Raw genomic sequence first — 7,677 nt, 5'->3', positions numbered from 1 at the left:
TGGTGTGTTATAAATGTTTATGTTTGCAAATGTAAATGTTTGCAATCGATTAAAGGAATTCTCCCATATCAATTCGAGCCGTCAATGACAGCAATGTAGCGTCCCAGAAAATGCACAAAATGGCGCCCAAGCATCGTTGGAAATGGTCTGATTTGTCTGCTGGGAATTTGTGTCAGCGAATATTAAATAGTAGTCTTGGTGCAACACACAACGATTCACCATCGCGTTATTTATGTGTTTTCCTTCGAATTTCGCCATCAACACGGATCACCAGGAAGTTTTCAGACCAAACAAAGTACCGCAAATTGCATTGTGTGTCACTTTCTCGGTCAGGGGTGTTCCAAATCTGACGTCACGTTGGGGATCGTCATATCAACTCGAAACCAAGACTTCCTGAATATTCAGCGCGAGTCTTAAAACGTATGTATATGCCGTATATGCCGTGGAATCTTTGTAAAATACACTCAGTAGAAGTCATTTGAAGTGCTTTTATAAATTATGGACGTAACCTGTCCGGAGGCGTCAGTTGTCCTTTAAGCATGTGATTTGGTTCATTTGAAACATTCATATCATAATTGGAATTCAAAATTGGAACATTGGAAATCAAAATTGAATATTCACTTAACTTCACTTTTTCACACTAACTTTTATGTTATAGTTGGAAAGAAGTAATTTCTCTTTTGTTGATTGTCATTTTAGAAAATGTAAAAAAATTAAAAAGCCGCCATTTTAACAAATTAAAAAATTCAAAACCGCCATTTTAGAAAATTGGGGGGGCTCATATAATAATTTGTAGATCCTAATTGCCTCTAGATGGCAGCGCCAAACACACACAGGTAACAGCGCTACTGCCCAATGCAATACATATTGATTTATATAGCGCTTCAACAGATGAAGCTGTAACAAAGCGCTTAATATGGACGACTATCATATACATGAAATAAAGCAGTCACAAAGATAGTAGAAAGCACCGGGGAGTAAAACTAAGATCAAGTCTGAATCATGTTGAGTCAAATGCCAAAGAGTGCCAATGTATTAATTCAACATGCGGGTCAGATGTTATTGATTTTATAACAGAGGATGCGGGCCGGATGAAAATTGACCATGGGCCGCATTTGGCCCCCAGGCCGGATTTTGGATAAATTTCCTTAGTGGGTTTTGGATCCGGGCCAGGATTAGTCGAGTTTCATTAGCGCGATTTGGGACGTACGTTTACTTAGTGGCAGGAGGTACACAAGGTTTACACAGTGTGAGAATTCAACTGTGATTTTTTTAATAAGATGTGTACTTAGTTGCTGTTCTAATTAGCATTATGCACAAACCCGGCTCATGTTCATTTGAGTTGTCATTGCTTATATAATTTAGGATAACAGGTTTTAATAAAATCCCCCTCTTCATGCTTCATTTCCACTGATCACCAGCTGCCAGGTCAATTGAATAATTAAGGTTTTAATTAAGCTTCAGCATGGATAACAGTCTTCCGGCGGGCGCAGTCCAGCCCGGTACGCCGGAATACTAAAGCGCAATTGAAAAAGGCACAAGGCAAGAATTTTACGGTGGCCAGTAGCGCAACTCGTGAATCTCAGAATCGTCTCGCTGTTATTTTTGCACTAGGGATTCCAAAGCAATCCTCCGAGGTATGCGACATTTCCGGATGTCTCAGCCTTTTCGGTGTGCGGCGCTCATCATTGCTAGCATGTAATACAATACCTCCGGCCTGCGCTGAGTCGGCCGCGTCGCGCCGGCTAATTTCACTCAATGGTGCATGAGTAAATGTTAGATGAAGCCAGTGAAGCCTGCAGTATGAGAATATTATCAGCCTCACTGCGGGTTTCCATCTGTTAATGTACTTTTGGACACTCTATTGAGATGCTAAATAATTTAATTGGCGCTATCATTCAGCAAAGGTCCTTGGCACCAAGCTATTTTACTGGGGGAGACTTCGGTATTGGGGAATGTTTGCCGTGACATTTAAATAAGAGCCCTGAGAGCAACCCAGTGGAGGCCTATAATGTAAACAATAAATAAAGAAAAAGAAATAACAAACAAAATACACCCACATAATGCAACACATCTGTGCAACTGAATGACAAGTACTGAACTTAAAGATTTTCCGATCTACAAGAAAATGAAATTTTATTTCAAATATTGTTCACAAATTAATGTGACTGGACTTGCCGTTTTCCGAAAATACATTCAACTCATACATATGAAATTATTGCACAGGTGTGCCTTAAACTGCCAAAAAAGCCATTTGAAATCTAAGCCATTTGACTCAGATAAATGGTGGTTACACCAAGACTGACTGGTTTTCCGATCTTATTCTGGTCAGTTAAGTACCACCGCACATTTTACAATGGCATTTATTGTCGGCAGCCTAAAGCATACCCGCTTACTCATCATACTGTGTAATCAGAATTTTACAATAACTTGTGTTCTGGGTAGATTTGGGTCGTGTATGTTATGTTATATTGTTGTATGACGATAAGTTTGGATACGATAAGATGTTACGACTTGCTGTTATCACGTCGTGTTACGATATTTTGTGTTACGATATTTTGCGTTATAATGCGTCGCGTTACGATACGTCGCGTTACGATACGTCGCGTTACGATACGTCGTGTCACGATACGTCACATCACGATACGTCGCATCACGATACGCGCCGCGTCACGATACGCCGCGTCACGATACGCCGCATCACGATACGTCGTTTTACGATATGTCGCATTACGATGTTACATTACAATACGTTGCATTACGATACGTCGCATTGCGATACGTCGCATTACGATACGTCACATTACAATATATCGGATTACGATGCGTTGCATTATGATACGTCGCATTACGATACGTCACATTAGGATACGTAGCATTATGATACGTCGTATTACGATAGGTCGCTTTACGATAGGTTGCCTTACGATATGTCACATTACGATATGTCACATTACAATATGTCACATTACAATACATTGCATTACGAAAGATTGCATTACAAGACATTATACACTTTGTACACGCCATATTTCTCAACAGTCACTTTGCAGAAGTTATTGGACATTCTATGAGTGATGATCCAAGTTTGACTACTCTAGCAAGTCTGAATAAACACCATAAACAGATGTGGCACAAAGTCGGAAGGAGCAGCATTGAATCAATCGTAATCATATTCCTCCGCCCGACAGTGAATGTGGGTGAGTGCTTCTCAGCATGACCATTCTCTCCACACACAAACACACCGCCATGCACACGCACATGAACAGACATTTCGCCGATCTGATTGAATGTTTTGTACACGTTGTGCTGACACCGAAAATCACGCCACGCATCACAGCAACTGATGAATAGACCTGATGTGAACTTATACGCGGGTTGTAATCCTGTGATAAATGCAGGTTACCAAAGCTGCTTGAAGCCCGATTATGCATATCGCTGAATTCTTGGACTCTTACCCGACTGCAATATATATTTATAAACAAACAGTTATATATGTCTGTGTAAGCTCTCAGTCGTACAGGAGTGCTCCATCGATGAAAAGGTTTCTTTAGTAGTCATCTGTACTTCTTTGAAGCTGTCAGACATTTCGCTTCTTATCCAAGAAACTGTTTGCTGACGAAGTTTCTTGGATAAGAAGTGAAACGTCCGACACCTTCAAAGAAGTACAGATGACGGCTGAAGAAACCTTTACATCGAAACATTTATATATCTGTATACATATATCAAGTCTATCAGCCTAGAAGCTGAATTCATTAGGACTCCTCACACATGTTTAAATTTGCCATGAAGCTAACTCTTCAGGCCTGATCTCATCGCAACGGATGGCACTGCTCACTAGAAGTCAAAGTCCACCATGACTGATCTTAGCGGCGTGGACTTAATGTGATTGTGCTGGGTCCACAAAAGGGTTGTTTATGCATCCAAAAGGGTATAGTGAGAAGCATATTCTCCATACAACCATCCATATAGTTTTATCATACTCTGTTAACAAGAGAACCTAATTTGGGAAGTCGGTATTCGACAAAGCTGGAAAAGTCACAAATACAATCACCATTGTATGCAGGGGGAAAAAGAGCCTCTAAATATAAATTCAGCAAATGACAGTGAAATGAGAACCGTGGTATGTACATTTTAATACACAATATTTTGACTTGTATAATGTGCCATGAAGTTAGATTTTGACGCATTATGTTGATTTGCGTAACATTGCTTTGTTCGATGTTGTTTTGCTCTTTGTGCTATATTATCGTATTATCGGTTGCAATGATCCAGAGGTTGCAATTGTACTCACACCCTCGACGATAATAGAATTGGGAGATACTGTACATTTTTTAAAAAGAGGTGCTGGTATCGATGATATAAAAAAAATACATTTTTAATAATAATTAAATAATAAAATAATAAAATCATACAATAATAGTAATAATATTAATAGTAATAATAGTAATAATAATAATAATAATAATAATAATAATAATAATAATAATAATAATAATTTCCCCTCTATTACCAATGCTTTGTATATTTAAGGGAAAAATAATGACTGAGCTCAAATTTGCTCACATCAAAATGTTGACAATACATTTCATATTGATCTATATCGGGCTTTAGCAACATATCGGGCTTTAGCAACAGCTGAAGCTGTAACAAAGCGCTTAACATGGACAACTATCATATACAGGAAATACAACAGTCACAAATACAGTAGAAGGCACCAGGGAGTAAAACTAAGATCAAGTCTGAATCATGCTGAGTCAAATGCAAGTGAGTTTTGAGGTGGGTTTGAAAGATGGGCAGTGAGGGGGCTTGCCGAATGTTCAGTGGCAGGTCATTCCAGTCGGGGGAGCTCGGAGAGGTAAGTGTTGGGGCAATTCGCTATACGAACATCTTTGAACATCTTTTTTGCATAATTTTGTTTTCTTGGACTTCTTGACACATCATATCATGTCCGCCTTTATATGACGTCACATCCTATACGTCACATCCTGTTCGTCTTTTATAAAAGCTTTCCCAACACGTCTATCTCTCTCTCTCTGTCCCTCCTCAACCGACCTCAAAATGTCCCTGCTGTCTACAAGATTAAAATATTACTTATTCTGTTCAACACCTTGGTTCCTGCTGATTTTACCATCCCACTTCTAACACCGTGAATAGCCATGAACCAAAGGGAACAATCATATTTTATCCCATCAGTATGGAGGAGCGACGACATTTAAAGATTTAAAAACCAATAATAAGATCTTGAAAAGAACTCTAAAATATATAGGGAGGCAGTGAAGGGAGCCAGAATTATATGCTCCCTCTTACGAGTATCAGTCAAGAGGCGAGCATCAGCATTCAGAATAAAGACTGAGTGAACAACAGGTCCTGAATGAGCAAAGCTAACCAATAGACCTGCCAACCTATTCACTTCTGGAACAATTAATATTAATTTGCATATTTTCAAAATTCTGTCATTAGTATAGGACAGCGTACAGAACACAACCACAGTATTTTATATATGAAATCTACTTAAGTACATTTGCTACATATTAGTACTTCATTATTGCCCATCATGTTGATGTCGATCACACATAAAGTATCAGTACGTAACATCATCTTTATAGGGAATATAGTTGTATGAATTACAAATGAGGGAAATTTTCTGTTCTCATTTCCTCTGTGGTTGGGTTGCATATTCTAAGTAACAACGAAAGACCTTCAGATGGGGCTATTGTAAGCTGTGGACATCCTGGAGATGCTGAAGTAAAAAAATAAAAATAATTGAGTAAAAAACAACGTAGCAGTGTCTGAAATCGCGAATGTTTTGTATCAATGCCACGCCTTTGTCTTCCAAATTTCCAAGCTTGTTTGCAGAATACAGAACCAAATACATGGGGGTGAAGATGTGTGTTTGCTTCCAGTGGAGCCAAACGTCAACTTTAACACACACACACAAAGTTTTACTGGCAGATGTCACACAGAGGTCGGGGGTCCTGAAATGTTCTTTGAGACACTGAATGATACATGAGAGCTGCAGACGGTGCGTGACTCCAACGCTTGTTTGGTTTTTGTTGTCAAGTAGCACCTTTTCCAAAGGATCCTTCACCAGTTTGAGCATTTTTAACCATAAACGATATATATTAAAGGAGAAATATTATATGGGAAAGCAAATGGTGGACTTGACATTAGAAGCAGTCTTATAAAAAAAGTCGGTACAAAAATAATATGACTTAAGTTAATTTTCTGATCCAATATTCTGTGTGCCGATTTTTTTAAATCGGAAATTACGAAAAAAAAAAAGTAATGTATGTAGTTAGAGAATTGTAAATATTAACCCCTGTCAATTTTATCACAGTACAGTTCTTGTTTAGCCTAGCATGTCTACTTTTTAAAGATTAATTCCAAATACAAGTAAAAATGTGTATATCAAAATGTAAGTATATCAAGTAAAAATGTGCAATAGATTAAAAAAAAACTCTTGAAATATTCCAAATGTTTCCATGATTTTTCTTCATAATAAATACTGTAAAAAATGATTCAAACATTGAAGCATCTGTGCCGACATGATCACGTGGTCTTTAATCTTCAGGTCATCAAAAATAACATACTCCAGATTTTTGGTAAAAATTGCTTTGGGAACATCACACATTCCTCGGATATGAGACAAATCCTCTGAACACTTTTAAATGCTGAGATTAATGTCACGCAGACGGCGCGTTCACAAAGCTCTTAAAATCACACAGCATATCATGCAAACTGAACAGTCGCATATCCTAAAGTCTTACTGGGAGTGAAAAGAAAACTGACCTCAAAAGCTTCTTTTGAGAAACTAAACTTATAAGAATAAGAAAAATAAATGTATTGAAGCGTGATGAAATAAATGCCGTATTACTAAGCATGTGAGATAAAAAAACAACCTCACTTGTACAAACAAGGCATTATGTTGTAAAATGGCTGGCTGCCAACCCAAGTAAAGAGTGACGAAATGTGGCAACAAAAGATGCATTTTGGGTCTTTAAGGTCCCCAGAAACCTTCCAATCATCATGAAGTCACGTTTTAGGATTAAGTCACGTACAATTTAGACCTCACATAATTCACATCTACAGCATCTTAACTCATTCACTGCCAGACGTGCAAACTTTTGTCCACTCCATCGCCAGGGTTTTTGTCATTGTCACTCAAATTCCATGACCCACAGAATATTGAGTTCTAGGACTACATAAACGTTCAATGCAGCATAAGAAACCTTAGACTCTCTTCTTTCATCAGAAAAAAAGAATTAATTCCTAAATTATATGGGTCTGGAGTTATATGACCTTGAAATGGGGGCGACTGTCCAAAATTAAATGCAATGCATACATATTGATTTATATAGTGCTTTAACAACTGTTAAAGCCGCAACAAAGTGCTAACATGGAAAAAAAGGGAAATGCTGCCCCCTTGTACAAGGGGAAAACCCTGCCAGAGGTCTGGCCAGCGCTTTATCAGCACCCAAGGAAGAAAAAATAACAAAACCCGAACAAATTCGGGAATGGCGCTCGGTCATATTTTCAATTCCCGAATAAATTCATGAATGGCAGTGAACGAGTTAATGCTCGGTTTACATAGTTTTTTGTTTGAAATAATCTGGAACCAGCAAATGTAATATTTTGTCGCACCGCCTTTTGAGCACAGTCGTTTTAACCATGTGT

Source organism: Hippocampus bargibanti, linkage group LG03 (assembly GCF_051943395.1).
Source record: "Hippocampus bargibanti isolate YZ-2025 linkage group LG03, ASM5194339v1, whole genome shotgun sequence".
Classification (NCBI taxonomy): domain Eukaryota; kingdom Metazoa; phylum Chordata; class Actinopteri; order Syngnathiformes; family Syngnathidae; genus Hippocampus; species Hippocampus bargibanti.
This window is presented reverse-complemented; position numbering follows the sequence as displayed.